A 15721-nucleotide genomic window follows, 5' to 3' on the forward strand; every position below is an offset into this window, starting at 1 on the left:
ACACCCCATACGAGTTATCAGTTCTGGAATTCCAAATACTGCAAAATCAGAATATTTACAGCATTTTTCAAGGGGGCAAAAGTACAAAAATGTATGTTCACCCCAGAAAACCATATGTTTTTGGAAAGTACACATTCTGACGAATCTAATATTGATTGATTGATTAATAGAATTAAGCTTACTTTTTTGTGGATTGTTTTGTAAAATAATGGGAGGGAATAAAAAACAAAATTATAAAAAAATACCTCCGGCTCCTAAAGGAAAAGGAGCTGAAAAACCTGGTTGTAGCTATGCTAAAAAACACCAGTCACAGCCTTTGTCTAAAAGCTCCACTGCTTCTGTTTCTGCTGCTGCAGCCAATGTGACCACTGCTAAAAGTTTTGCACAGGCAGTGGCTACTGGCAACAACCCAAGCCAAGTCACTGCTGGGGTAGAGCAGCTTACAAGGAAGCATGGGGTTAGATGTCTAATGACAGGAGCTCATGGCATAGAGGCTTACATAAAAGCTGCAGCTGAAGTGGTGGGCCCCTCTGTAATAGTGGCAGCAAGTAAAATGTATGGGAAAGCCATAATATTTGCCCGTACACTAACTGCAGTGCATACTCTAGTGCAGAGAGGCATCACAGTAGGGGGTAGTTATATCCCTGTAGAACCCCTAGAAGGATTAGGCATAAAGATAGTCCTATCTAATGTGCCCCCCTTCCTGCAAGACCATTTATTGCAACCCCACCTGCAAGCCCTCTGTGAAATAAAGTCAACTATTTCTAAACTTCCCTTGGGTTGCAAGGAGAGCAGATTGAGACATATCCTCTCTTTTAAAAGGCAGGTGCAATTACTTTTGCCTCGGGGTCAAGATACTATTGAGGGGTCCTTTGGTGTTCCATTTGAGGGGGTGCTGTATAAAAGCTGCACAGAAGAAGTGAGGTGCTTCCTTTGCAAGAACCTGGGACACACTCGCCAGAGTTGCCCCAAAGGGCATATTAAGACCACAGTCCCTGTTCCTGCCCCCAGTACCTCTAATGCAACATCATACCCTGCTACAGCTATTGCTGCAGGCTCCTCAAAGGAGAAATCCCCTTCAGTAAAGAAACTTAAGGTGGTTGTTACACAACCCACCTCTGAAACCTCCAAACCTCCTCCTTCTTCACTCAAGTTATCTAAGGATGCAGCCTACATTTCAAATTCAGCAAAAGAGAAGGGGGGGAGGAATGTCAATGCATCCCCCAGTGCTGCAGTTGTTTTTGCCAAAAACCAACTTAACCCTGTTATGAGCAATCCTAAGGGTGTGGGGGTGCCGGTGGTTGTAACACCTGTCATGGTGGAAGCAGAGAGTAGCATTTCCTCTTCAAATGATAAGAAAAAGAAGAGGAAATTTAAATCCAACAGGCTGATACCTGAGGAATGGGTTTCAGTGGTCAATGATGGAGCACCCCCATCCAAGGGCAAAAAGGGCAGCAAAACATCTGCTCCTCATGTGGTGATATTGTCTGGTCCAACTGTTGGATGCAATCAACTGGTGCCAGACCATGCACCTATAGACTCAGTTGGGGAAGAGGAGATAAATGGTCTGGAGAAATTTGAACAGGGGATTATGGGTCTCCCCACAGAGTCAGGGGTGCTGCATCTGTCTCCAACAGGGGATCTTCCCCTGGAGTATAAAGGGACAGCTAATGAAACCCCTGCAGAGTGGGCCGTAAGTGTTCCTGAGGTGCTGAGCTTTGGGAACTACAACCAGCCTCAGTGTTTAGTGCCTCAGGGTATTTCACTCCAAGGATAGCCAGACAGACTCTGTAAGGTCTACTGTGCATGTTAAGATCTCTCCTCCATTCTCTTCCACTGATCCCAATGTTATTGCCATTCAGGAGGCAGTGGAAAGGGCAGAGGTTGCCCATCGAGCCTCTAAAGCTCCTGTTGTTAAGGAGCCAATTCCATCTGCTACCCCTGAGCCAAACACCTCCAGTGGTGTTCCAAGCAAAATCCAAGTATTATCTGAGCCGTTGCTGTGTCTCCAGATAGCAGGTGCTTTTGATCCTTCTCCTGCAACTTCTTGTGTAGATATTATCAAAGCTCCAGTGGAGAGGGGGAATTATCAATCCCTTAGCCAAGAAGAGTTCATGGATGAGGGGGACATCGAAGAGGAGGTTGACACAGTTGTGACAAATCCTTCTACCCCAATCATCCCAGCTGAGGAACTCAAGATGTTTCTTGAGAGCACCCTTGGTGTTAAATTGGAGAAGAAGCTACATATGGCTCTAGAGAAGTGGCATGATTTGACTTTGGTGATCAGTTCTGTGAGACAATACATCAAGGTCATAAAAGAGTCCAAAAACTATGGAACTGCAGAATATCTCCGTAGTGTTAAGTTCCACAAAAAGTGTTTGTCTCACCAGGCCTCTGTGAGGGCTAAAGCATTTACTAACACACAATAATGGCTCTAAGTATTAAGCACTCTTAATACAAATGGCTGTCGGGAGCCTTTTAGAATGTTTCAGGTACTCTCCTTTCTACGCCAAGGAGGGTACTCTGTGAGTTTCCTTCAAGAGACCCATATCACTCAGGAGCTTGAAGCGACCTGGCATCTGGAATGGAAGGGCAGAATCTTTTTTAATCACCTCACATGGACGTCATGTGGGGTGGTGACCTTGTTCTCAGAATCCTTCCAGCCAGAGGTACTGAGTGTTAATTCTGTCATCCCAGGCCGTCTGTTACATCTCCGGGTCCGGGAGTCTAGTGGAACATACAATCTGATAAACTTGTATGCCCCAACTACTGGACCAGAGAGAAAGTATTTTATTGAAAGTTTATCAGCCTATATGGAGACAATTGACTCAGATGAAGCCGTGATTATAGGGGGTGATTTCAATTACACCCTTGAGGCTCGGGACCGGAATGTTCCCCAGAAAAGGGATTCATCTGAGTCAGCTTTGCGGGAACTCATTGCCCATTTCTCCTTGGTAGACATCTGGAGAGAACAACACCCAGAAACCGATTCTTTCACCTATGTTAGGGTGAGGGATGGCCGTGTGTCTCAGTCCCGGATTGATAGGCTTTATATATCTAGCCATATTATGTCACAAGTTCGGTCCAGTAATATTAGCTTGGCACCTTTCTCGGACCACAATTGTGCTTCTTTGATAGTGGCAGTTGCACCATCTCTGCCCAAAGCAGCCTATTGGCACTTTAATAACAGCTTATTAAAGGATGAAGGGTTTGCAAAGGCAGTCCGGGAAATGTGGACAGACTGGAAGGGTTATCAGGATGAATTTGCCACACTGAGTCAATGGTGGGATGTAGGCAAGGTTCACCTAAAGCTCTTGTGTCAAGAGTATACAAAATGTTTGAGCAGACAGAAAAATGCAGAGATTGAGGCTCTGAATAGGGAGGTGCTTGATCTTGAGCAAAGGCTGTCAGGCTCTGAAGTCCAAGCCATACAGTGTGAATATGTAGAAAAGAAAGAGACTCTGCGTAACATGGAACATCGACAGGCTCGTGGTGCTTATGTACGAAGCCGCATGCAGTTACTCTGTGATATGGATCGTGGCTCACGATTCTTCTATGCTCTGGAGAAGAAGGGGAATCGAAAACAAATAACATGCCTTCTTGTGGAGGATGGCACCCCCCTTGAAGATCCGGAGGCTATCAGGGACAGAGCCCGGGCCTTCTATCAGAAACTTTTTTCTCCGGATCCCATCTCTCCAGATGCCTGCAGGGAACTATGGAATGGGCTTCCAGTGGTAAGCGAGGGGAGAAGAGAGAGGTTGGAAAAACCAATCACTCTGAATGAACTCTCTCAAGCACTCCACTTAATGCCCCATAATAAATCTCCAGGGCTGGATGGATTGACTGTAGAGTTCTTCCAGTACTTCTGGGATGCTCTGGGACATGATTTCCATAGGGTTCTAAATGAGGCCCTCAAGACCGGTGAGATGCCACTTTCTTGTCGTCGAGCAGTGTTATCACTGCTACCTAAGAAGGGGGATCTCCGCCTTATTAAGAATTGGCGACCGGTCTCATTGCTCAGCACAGACTATAAAATTGTAGCCAAAGCTATATCACTCAGGCTCAAGACTGTGCTGGCAGAAGTGGTTCATCCTGACCAGTCCTATACAGTCCCCGGCCGGACAATTTTTGACAATGTCTTTCTGGTTCGGGATTTACTACATTTTGCCCGGAAGGCTGGTCTATCTCTCGCTTTTCTCTCCCTGGATCAAGAGAAGGCATTTGACAGAGTAGATCAACAATATCTTTTAGGCACTCTGCAAGCCTATAGCTTTGGCCCACAGTTTGTGAGCTATCTGAAAACACTGTACACCTCTGCAGAGTGTCTAGTTAAAATCAACTGGTCTCTGACTGCACCTCTGGCCTTCAAACGAGGAGTTCGACAAGGATGCCCTTTGTCGGGACAGCTGTATGCACTGGCCATTGAGCCTTTCCTGTGTCTACTAAGGAAGAGGCTTACAGGACTGGTGCTCAGGGAACCTGACATGAGGGTAGTTCTTTCAGCATATGCTGACGATGTCATCCTTGTGGCCCAGGACCTAGTTGATCTTGAGCGAGCACAAGAATGCCAAGAGGTTTACGCTGCTGCCTCATCAGCTCGGATCAACTGGACCAAGAGCTCAGGCCTTCTGGAAGGTCCTCTACATGTAGATTCTTTGCCTTCTGCTTTTCGCGACATCTCGTGGGAGACTAAAGTCATCAAATATTTAGGTGTCTATCTGTCAGCTGAAGAGCGTCCTGTTCCACAGAATTTTATTGAACTTGAGGAGCATGTTCTTACCCGCCTGGGAAAGTGGAAGGGTCTTGCTAAAATGCTTTCTATGAGGGGGAGGGCTTTGGTAATTAACCAGCTGGTGGCCTCTCAACTCTGGTATAGGCTGACATGTCTTGGCCCAACCCAAGAATTCATTGCTAAAATCCAGAGAAGGTTGCTGGACTTTCTCTGGATGGGAAAGCACTGGGTCTCTGCAGGTGTTTCAAGCCTACCCTTGAGGGAGGGAGGACAGGGAGTTGTATGCATACGCTCTCAAGTACATACTTTCCGTCTCCAACAGATACAGAGATACTTGTATGCAGATCCTTCTCCACAGTGGTGTACCCTAGCATCCAGCTTTTATCATCAGGTACGCAACATGGGGTATGACCGGCAATTGTTTGTCATCGAACCTGAAGGATTCTTAAGAAGCCTCTCACCATTGCCGGTTTACTACCAAGAGACTCTAAAGACCTGGAGCATGGTAACTGTGCAAAGGCAAGGAGGCATTCAGGGGGAGGACATTCTAACTGAGCCCCTACTTTACAATCCATCTTTAAAGACTAGGATGTTGGAGTCCACCAGCATCCGCCACTGCCTTTGCAGGGCTCAGCTAACCAGAGTTGGGGATTTCCTGGATTTCGAGAGGTCAGATTGGGTGGAAGCTCGGGCAGTTATGCCACGCATGGGGTACCTTACCACTAGAGTTCCACATCGTCTGCTCCAGGAGATCAAGAATAACCTCTCTCCTGAATCTCACACATTTATTGATGGAGTTTTACGTGGTGGAGAACCACATCCACCTTGGAACTCTCCACCTCCAGCCATAAAAATAGCACCCAAGACCCGTCAATCCCCTGACACACCTCCTTCCCCCAACTTGAGCCAGTTGGAGAATTTTACCTCAACGTGCTTTTTTGACATGACAAGAAAGCTATTGTACTCCCTTGTGCTCCACACTGTACACTTTCTTGCTCTTGTCTCCCGCTATGATACCATCTGGAGGCGGGTGTTTAATGAGGGTGAGAAACCCCAGTGGCGAGCCCTTTATTCCAGCCTGGTGCCCAGACCCACTGGAGACTTGAGTTGGAGAGTGCTCCATGGTGTTTTGAGCACAGGAGAGTACCTGGTCCATTTTACAGACTCCACAGCTGCTTGCCCATTCTGTGGCAAAAGGGAGTCTGTGTTTCATGCTTATTTTTCGTGTGCCAGACTGCAACCTCTTTTGGCTCTTTTGAGGAAACTTCACCTGCAGTTCTGGTTACATTTTTCCCCTCACGTTTTTATTTTTGGACGCCCAGTATCCCGGGACAATCGAGAGCAAGACCTTCTCTTCAACTTGCTCCTAGCTTTAGCCAAACTAGCCATTCATAAGTCTAGAATGCAATGTTTGGAGGGTGGGAATCCTCTACCGGTAGAGGCTTTGTTCCGGGTGCTGGTGCGTTCCCGCATCCGAGCAGAGTACACCCAGGCAGTGTTTAATGGACGGTTGAGTGAATTTGCTGACCAGTGGGCAATAGATGGGTTGCTTTGCTCAGTATCCCCAGATTTGGTTTCTGTTAAGACAACTCTCACACTTCATATTTAAGTGCACTTTAATTTAAGTGACAGATCTATTATATTCATCATCAACATCTCCTTTGAGGTGTAATTCATTTTGGTGAGCAATCACTCACCTGTAATTTGAATAATATTCCAAATACTGCAAAATCAGCACATTTACAGCATTTTTCAAGGGGCAAAAGTACAAAAATGTATGTTCACCCCAGAAAACCATATGTTTTTGGAAAGTACACATTCTGACGAATCTAATATGGGTATGCACGTCTTTCTACTCCAAAGTACCAATCCACAAAGCTTTCCTACATTTCGAAATTTTTATGACATTGCCGAAAATCACATCAATATTGCAACGCTGAAGCATCGTATCTCCCACATATCATTATATACCAAGATAAAACTCCCTAAACATGAAAGCCCAGGGTCCGCTGAACAGTTTGAAGCCCAATATGCATAGGTGCACCTAAATATGTGGAGTATAGGGGCCCCAGAACGAAGACACCCCATACGAGTTATCAGTTCTGGAATTCCAGATACTGCAAAATAAGCACATTTACAGCATTTTTCAAGGGGCAAAAGTACAAAAATGTATGTTCACCCCAAAAAACCATATGTTTTTGGAAAGTACACATTCTGACGAATCTAATATGGGTATGCACGTCTTTCTACTCCAAAGTACCAATCCACAAAGCTTTCCTACATTTCGAAATTTTTATGACATTGCCGAAAATCACATCAATATTGCAACTCTGAAGCATCGTATCTCCCACATATCATTATATACCAAGATAAAACTCCCTAAACATGAAAGCCCAGGGTCCGCTGAACAGTTTGAAGCCCAATATGCATAGGTGCACCTAAATATGTGGAGTATAGGGGCCCCAGAACGAAGACACCCCATACGAGTTATCAGTTCTGGAATTCCAGATACTGCAAAATAAGCACATTTACAGCATTTTTCAAGGGGCAAAAGTACAAAAATGTATGTTCACCCCAGAAAACCATATGTTTTTGGTAAGTACACATTCTGACGAATCTAATATGGGTATGCACGTCTTTCTACTCCAAAGTACCAATCCACAAAGCTTTCCTACATTTCGCAATTTTTATGACATTGCCGAAAATCACATCAATATTGCAACTCTGAAGCATCGTATCTCCCACATATCATTATATACCAAGATAAAACTCCCTAAACATGAAAGCCCAGGGTCCGCTGAACAGTTTGATGCCCAATATGCATAGGTGCACCTAAGTATGTGGCGTATAGGGGCCCCAGAACGAAGACACCCCATACGAGTTATCAGTTCTGGAATTCCAAATACTGCAAAATCAGAATATTTACAGCATTTTTCAAGGGGGCAAAAGTACAAAAATGTATGTTCACCCCAGAAAACCATATGTTTTTGGAAAGTACACATTCTGACGAATCTAATATGGGTATGCACGTCTTTCTACTCCAAAGTACCAAGCCGTAAAGCTTTCCTACATTTGGCAATTTTTATGACATTACAGAAAATCACCTCAATATTGCAACTCTGAAGCATCGTATCTCCCACATATCATTACATACCAAGATAAAACACCCTAAATATGAAAGCCCAGGGTCCGCTGAACAGTTTGATGCCCAATATGCATAGGTACACATAAGTATATGGCGTATAGGGGCCATAGAACGAAGACAGTTCTGTAATTCCAAATGCTGCAAAATCAGCACATATACAGCATTTTGCAACAGGCAAAGGTACAAAAAACTAGGTTCACCCCAGAAAACCATATATTTTTGGAAAGTACACCTTCTGCCGAATAAAAATTTGCTAAAACTGTCTTTCTACTCCAAACTTACATACTGCAAAGCAACGCTAAAGGCAGTGGTTTTTATGATATTTCTGAAAATCTCCTAAAAATATTGCAGTTGGTCGCATTTATCTCACCCAATTTCTTACATACAATTGGAAAACACCCTAAATATTGACGCCAAGGGTCTACTGAACAGTTTGATGCCCAATATGCATAGATATACCAAAGCAGGTGGGCATGTGCGGACCCCAAATGAAAACAGTGCATAAGAATTTTCTCAGCTGTCAATTCGCCTTCTGTGAACATAGCGCCCTGACTGCATATAATGTGCCGTAAGACCCCCTAACAGTACAAAGACCCCCCAAAACCATATATTTTTGGAAAGTATACATTCTGCTGAATAAAAATTTGCTACAACTGTCTTTCTACTCCAAACGTACATACTGCAAAGCAACGCCAAAGGCAGCGGTTTTTATGATATTTCTGAAAATCGCCTAAAAATATTGCAGTTGGTCGCATTTATCTCATCCAATTTCTTATATACAATTAGAAAACACCATAAATATTGACGCTAAGGGTCTACTGAACAGTTTGATGCCCAATATGCATAGATAAACCAAAGCAGGTGGGCACGTGCGGACCCCAAATGAAAATAGTGCTTAAGAATTTTCTCGGCTGTCAATTCGCCTTCTGTGAAGATAGCACTCTGACTCCATATAATGTGCCCTAAGACCCCCTAACAGTACGAAGACCCCCCAAAACCATATCTTTTTGGAAAGTACACATTCTGCTGAATAAAAATTTGCTATAACTGTCTTTCTACTCCAAACTTACATACTGCAATACTATGCTAAAGGCAGCGGTTTGTATGACATTTCTGAAAATCGCCTAAAAATATTGCAGTTGGTCGCATTTATCTCACCCAATTTCTTACATACAATTAGAAAACACCCTAAATATTGACGCCAAGGGTCTACTGAACAGTTTGATGCCCAATATGCATAGATAAACCAAAGCAGGTGGGCACGTGTGGACCCCAAATAAAAACAGTGCATAAGAATTTTCTCGTTTGTCAATTCGCCTTCTGTGAACATAGCACTCTGACTGCATATAATGTGCCGTAATACCCCCTAACAGTACAAAGACCCCCCCAAAACCATATATTTTTGGAAAGTACGCCTTGTGCCGAATAAAAATTTGCTGAAACTGTCTTTCTGCTCCAAATGTACATACTGCAAAGCAACGCTAAAGGCAGTGGTTTTTATGATATTTCTGAAAATCGCCTAAAAATATTGCAGTTGGTCGCATTTATCTCACCCAATTTCTTACATACAATTAGAAAACACCCTAAATATTGACGCCAAGGGTCTACTGAACAGTTTGATGCCCAATATGCATAAATATACCAAAGCAGGTGGGCACGTGCGGACCCCAAATAAAAACAGTGCATAAGAATTTTCTCAGCTGTCAATTCGCCTTCTGTGAACATAGCACTCTCACTGCATATAATGTGCCGTAAGACCCCCTAACAGTACAAAGACCCCCCAAAACCATATATTTCTATCCCAAATTATCAAAGTGTAAATGAGAAAAAAATTACATAAGGAAAAACAATGCAAGCATAAAACTGCAATAAAAATCACAAAAAAGCAAATACAATTAGGAAAATCAACGAAATAACAAAATAACTGATCCGACAGCATGGTTAGAGGTCAGAATGCTTGATCCAGTAGTCATGCTGTGAAATCTAAAGTTTTTAGGGAAATAACATAAGGGAAACTTAGAAAATGAACTAAAAAAACAAAAAAAAAACCCCTATAAGTTTGTGTATGCATGGATGTACAGCTCTAAAAAGTGTATAAATATTTGCATATATGTATTTGAGTATGTAAATATGTGCAAAAGTTTGAAAAATCAAAAAAATCAGAAAATCAAAAAAAAAAACTACTTTTACTAGTATGTGTACTGTGTATATGTAAATGCCTGTAAATGCCTGTAAATGCCTGTAAATGCCTGTAAATACCTGTAAATAAGTAAAAAAAAAGGGGCACTTACCAAATCTAGATGAAGAGGAGTCCTTTTCAGTGCTTTTCAGTTGAGACACGCTGAGTCACTGCACCAGGAAGTGCGTGGGCGGAGCAGGAGCATGTGCTGTGCTGATGCTTGCGACATGGAAGCTGCTGATTCTGTTGCTGCTGTTGCTGCGTCTCTCTGCGACCCTGGAGTGGAGGATCGCCGATCTTTTTCAGGTAAGCTCGTTGCCTAGGGGGTTCTGCTGCTAGCTGCTCCTCTCTGCACGCTGATTTTGCAGTGTGTGCAGAGAGAGAGCTGTTTTAGTAAAGAACGTAGCTCCTACGTTCTTGGCACTTAAAGCCTTTTTTCAAAAGAACGTAGGAGCTACGTTCTTGGCAGTTAAAGGGTTAAACCATGCAGGAGACCGTTAATCTCTGTAGCGATACCTTTTAAGGTTTTCAAATGGTAAGCCGACATAGCAGGCAGACTTTGATGTGGAGGGCCACATAAGGGGGGGTCGCGGGCCACCAGTTGGACAGCCCTGCTCTAGGTGATCTGTGCATCCTCCTAGCTGCCTCACCTCCAGATGTAGTTATGCAACCACCTTCCTGAAGTCTGCTTGGATGTCTGTGCGCAGAGTGGTAAGTAGGGATGCACTGAATCCACCCCAGAATCCTTTGCAAAAGATTCGGCCGAATACCGAACCAAATCCAAATAATTTGCATATGCAAATTAGGGGTGTGAAGGGGAAAACATTTTTTGCTTACTTGTTTTATGACAAAAAGTTTTCCCTCCTCGCCCCTAATTTGCATATGCAAATTCGGATTCGGTTCGGCCAGGCTGAAGGATTTAGCCGAATCCTGCTGAAAAAGGCCGAATCCTGAACCAAATCCTGTATCAGGTGCATCCCTAGTGGTAAGTAGATCTTTCAGGCATGGCAGGGTGATAAGGGGTTAATGCAGTAGCTTTGAATTTATATGCGCCTCCCTGCTGGAGTCATCTCCCTCGTGGCTCGGGCTGCTGCAGTGAGACCTGGCACCATTTTAGGAGAGTTCGCGCTGATCCTGCTGTGTGTCTGTTTTTGCATAGAACGCTATCATTTTTTTTTTTACCAGCGACGGCTTCTTTTTTAACTTCCCCATCAGCTGTGGTGTTGTCTGGTTACTGTTCTCGGCTTGCAGTTTTTTTTTTTTTTTCAGCCCTAAGATGCTTATTGGAACTCCTGACATGGAGCTCCTCAAGCTGCTTCCTCTCGCATCGGCAGCTAGCTCCGCCCCCTCAAGCTGAACTTTAACGTACACCCGCTCTGTCCACAACTAGGGATGCACCAAATCCATTTTGGATTCGGCCGAACCCCCGAATACTTCTCGAAACATTCGGCCGAATACCGAACCAAATCCTAATTTGATTATGCAAATTAGGGGTGGGAAGTGGGAAAACATTTTTTCTTCCTTGTTTTGTGACAAAAAGTCATGCGATTTCCCTCCCGCAACTAATTGCATATGCCAATTAGGATTCGGTTCGGCCGGGCAGAAGGATTCGGCCGAATCCTGCTGAAAAAAGCAGAATCCTGCCCGAATCCCGAACCGAATCCTGGATTCGGTGCATCCCTATCCACAACCTTTATGTCCTAGATTTTCCATACCTTTTACCAGCTTTGTTGCCCTGCTCTGTACCCTCTCTAATTCTATAATGTCCTGTTAAAGCACTGGAGACCAAAACTGTACTGCAGGTTCTAGAAGGACCTAACCAGTGCTCTGTACAGTGGAAGAATACCCCTTCCTGCCATGAATCAATGCCCCTTTTAATACATTGCTTGCTACAGCCCAGTTTATTATCTACAAGTCCTTTTCCATTATGGATTTGCCTAGTGCAGTCCCATTAAGGGTATAAGTGGCTTGGTATTATACCCAGAGACTCAGGCACACACACACAGACTCAGCCACACACTCACAGATTCAGGCACACACATACAGACTCAGGTACACACACACAGTCTCAGACACACACACACAGACTCAGGCAGGCCCGGACTGACAATTTGTCAGTTCGGACAATTTCCCGAAGGGCCGCTCCATCTACCTTTGAAATGGGCCGCTTCTGATTTGCGGCGTCGAGGCAGGGGAGAGAGAGACTTACAGCATGCACACTGTGCTTCTCCTTCACACACACCAAGCAGCTGCGTGTTCCTCCTCCTCCCTCCACCCTCCTCCTAAGATCAGTCAGGGAAAGGCAAAGGTGATTGGCCAGCAGACAGGTTGGGAGGTGTCAGAGTTCCCGCGCTGTTTCACGAAGCTCCTAGGAGAGGTAGCGGGGAGGTAGGGGTGTCTGTGTGTTTGTGTGTCTGTGTGTCTCTGTGTTTGTTTGTCTCTGTGTGTGTTTGTGTCTCTCTGTGTCTGTGTTTGTGTATCTCTGTGTTTGTGTCTTTTTGTGTGTGTGCCTCTGTGTTTGTGTGTCTCTGTGTCTCTCTGTGTTTGTGTGTGTCTCTCTGTGTCTGTGTCTCTCTCTGTGTTTGTGTGTGTGTGTGTGTTTGTGTCTCTCTGTCTCTGTGTTTGTCTGTGTGTTTCTGTGTTTGTGTGTCTCTGTGTGTGTGTGTCTCTCTGTGTTTGTGTGTCTGTGTGTGTCTCTCTATGTTTGTGTGTCTCTCTATGTTTGTGTGTCTCTGTGTGTGTCTGTGTCTCTCTCTGTGTTTGTGTCTTTTTGTGTGTTTGTGTCTCATAGACATAGACTCAGGCACACACATAGATTCAGGCACACACATAGATTCAGGCACACACATAGACTCAGGCACACACAGACTCAGGCACACACAGACTCAGGCACACACACACACACAGACTCAGACCCACATATAGACACAGACAAACACAGACTCAGACACACACACACAGAGTCAGGCATACACACATAGTCACAGGCACACAAACACACACAGGGATACTCTAACACACACAGAATTACACATCACAGACACACGTTACACAGAAGCCAGTAAAATAGCAGACCATTGAATCAGAGTAAACAGACACTTATCATGTCGCTAATATAAATAAAAAAATTGTTCTGTTCAGTCTGTCCTGCACGCTGAATGCCCACAGGTGTTAGCTAGAAGAGGACTGCCCTGATAAAGGAAGGGGCAAAAGCTGTCTGAGTTTCCTCTTGCCTTATCTTTCTCCTATGTGCTGCTGCTTCACTCTCCATTTTAACTCTTTCAACTCGGTCTGCGTTTGTTATTCTAAGTCATTGCATCCCACCTGACGCCTGTGCTGTGTCCAAGAACTTCATTTGGATCGATTACACTTCGGGAACGGTTTCACGTAGCAGCACAGCAGAATGTCTTCTATGGATCAGTGAGTGCTTCCTTATTAGTATTTCACCCTTCACCAGAGATAGACTTTCTCCAGTTACATTCTATTTTCTATGTGTGACTGTTTTTCTAATATTTGAATTTTTTTTTTTTTTTTTTTGTGTCTCACAAATTCAAATTAAAAAGCACCAACTTGAATGTAAATTCAAATGTGAGATTTATCACGCTTTGACCATGGAAACTGTTCTGATTCAAATATTCTCCATCTAAAACCTAAAGCCAAATTTACAAGTCAATATCAGAGGTCCGTTGACCCATTTGAAGATGTTAAAAGCCTTCCTGACATTCAAGTTTTTTCGGAGGAAAAATCAATTCGAGTTTCGGTTGTATTTGATTCAAATACAAATCAAATTTTCGGGTCGTTCCCTTTCGATCGAATTTTAGACTTTAGAATTTTTTCATAAATAACTTTCCCTATTCGAGTGTTGAGTACATTCATGACGGCATGATGCCGATGCTTGTAAAACCTGGAAGCGTGCACACAAAGGAACAGCGTGCATCAGCACACTGAATTCAACCATCGTGGGTGTCCCCGCCGCCCCACTAGATCACCAGGGACAGGTATATTAATTATATTACCCCCCCCTCTAGAGGGGGACACTGGACCCCTAGACTTACCAGGAAATCTGGCATGAAATTGCGGAACAAGCCAATCAGCCTGAATATCAGAAGCAGGGACCCAAGACCTCTTTTCTGGACCATAGCCCTTCCAATGTACAAGATACTGTACTTTTGTACCAGCCTCTGAGCCTCATATTCAGACCGACCTTCCACAGATAACGGAGGAGGAGTTAAAGACTGTTGCAACACTCTGGCAGGCTTTAACAAAGAAACATGAAACGTATTAGAGACCTTAAGTTCAGGAGGCCGCACTAGCCTAACAGTAGTAGTGTAATGACCTCTGACACAGGAAAAGGACCAATGAATTTGGGTCCCAATTTCGCAGAGGGGACTTTTAAATTTATGTTCTTGGGAGACAACCAAACTCTATCACCAACCTGATAATCTGGTGGCGTCTTCAGGTGTCTATCAGAGGCTTTTTTTTGAGCCGCAACTGCAGAGGACAATGCATTTTGAACCCTTTGCCAAACCTTAGAAAAATTATCTACCAAGGAATTTACAGCAGGTACATCTGAAGACTGTCTTGAAAACAAGAAGGCTCTTGATTATACCCAAAAACTGTGAAAAATGGAGATTCCCCAAAGGATGAATGAGTAGCATTATTAAATGCAACTTCAGCCGGAAGGAAATCTGGCCAGAGGGACTGGTTTGAGGATGATATGCTGAAGAAAAAGACAAATCAGTACCCATAAGGGAGCAAAAGGCCCATCAGAACTTTGATACAAATTTAACCCCCCTGTTAGAAACAATATTTAATGGGGTTCTGTGAAACTTGTATATGTTAGATAGAAAACGCTTTGCTAAGACATTAGCACAAGTAAGGGTGGGAAGGGGACATTTTGCTAAACTGGTCAACTACCACCCAAATAACAATGTTACCTTTAGAGGGAGGTATTTCCACAATGAAATCCATGGAGATGTGTGTCCATGGTTTCCTGGGAATAGGAAGTGACTGTAGCAACCCCTGAGGTAAGGATCTAGAAGGTTTAGAGCGTCAACAGACTGTGCACGAATCAATGTAATTAACAACATCCTGTCTCAATGTCAACCACAACATGGTACAGGAGAGAAGAGAACAAGATGCCTGGCTACTCTACAGTCATGAGACTCAAACAGAACTGCCTCACAAAGGTTTTCAGGAACAAACAATTTGCCTGGAGGCACATTAGAAGGAGACTTAGCCTGGGCTTTGGACAATGAAGAAGACAGATCTGGACTCAAGGCTGCTACAATCACTTCTTTAGATACTAGATATTTAGATAATAGAATCGGGTACAGACTCTTCCTTTGGACTGGAGACAAAACTTCTAGACAGTGTGTCTGCTTTATTATTGATTTCTGGGATTTAGGCGCATGGCGCATTCAATGTACAACAGATTCGTATGATCTGTAAAGACCGTAACCACGTGCTTCGCCCCCGTCTAAGAGATGTCTCCATTTGTCAAAAGCCCATTTAATTAACAATAATTCCCTATTACCGGGGGACAGAGTCAGCCAGCACTGATTATGGACGTCTGAGGCAAGAGCTCACATTCACATCAAACTGAGCCGATTAACTATATTACACGTGAAAGACTGAGTCTAAACAGTCATAACTTCAAGAGATA

The sequence above is a fragment of the Xenopus laevis genome, chromosome 1S (genome assembly GCF_017654675.1).
Source record: "Xenopus laevis strain J_2021 chromosome 1S, Xenopus_laevis_v10.1, whole genome shotgun sequence".
Lineage (NCBI taxonomy): Eukaryota > Metazoa > Chordata > Amphibia > Anura > Pipidae > Xenopus > Xenopus laevis.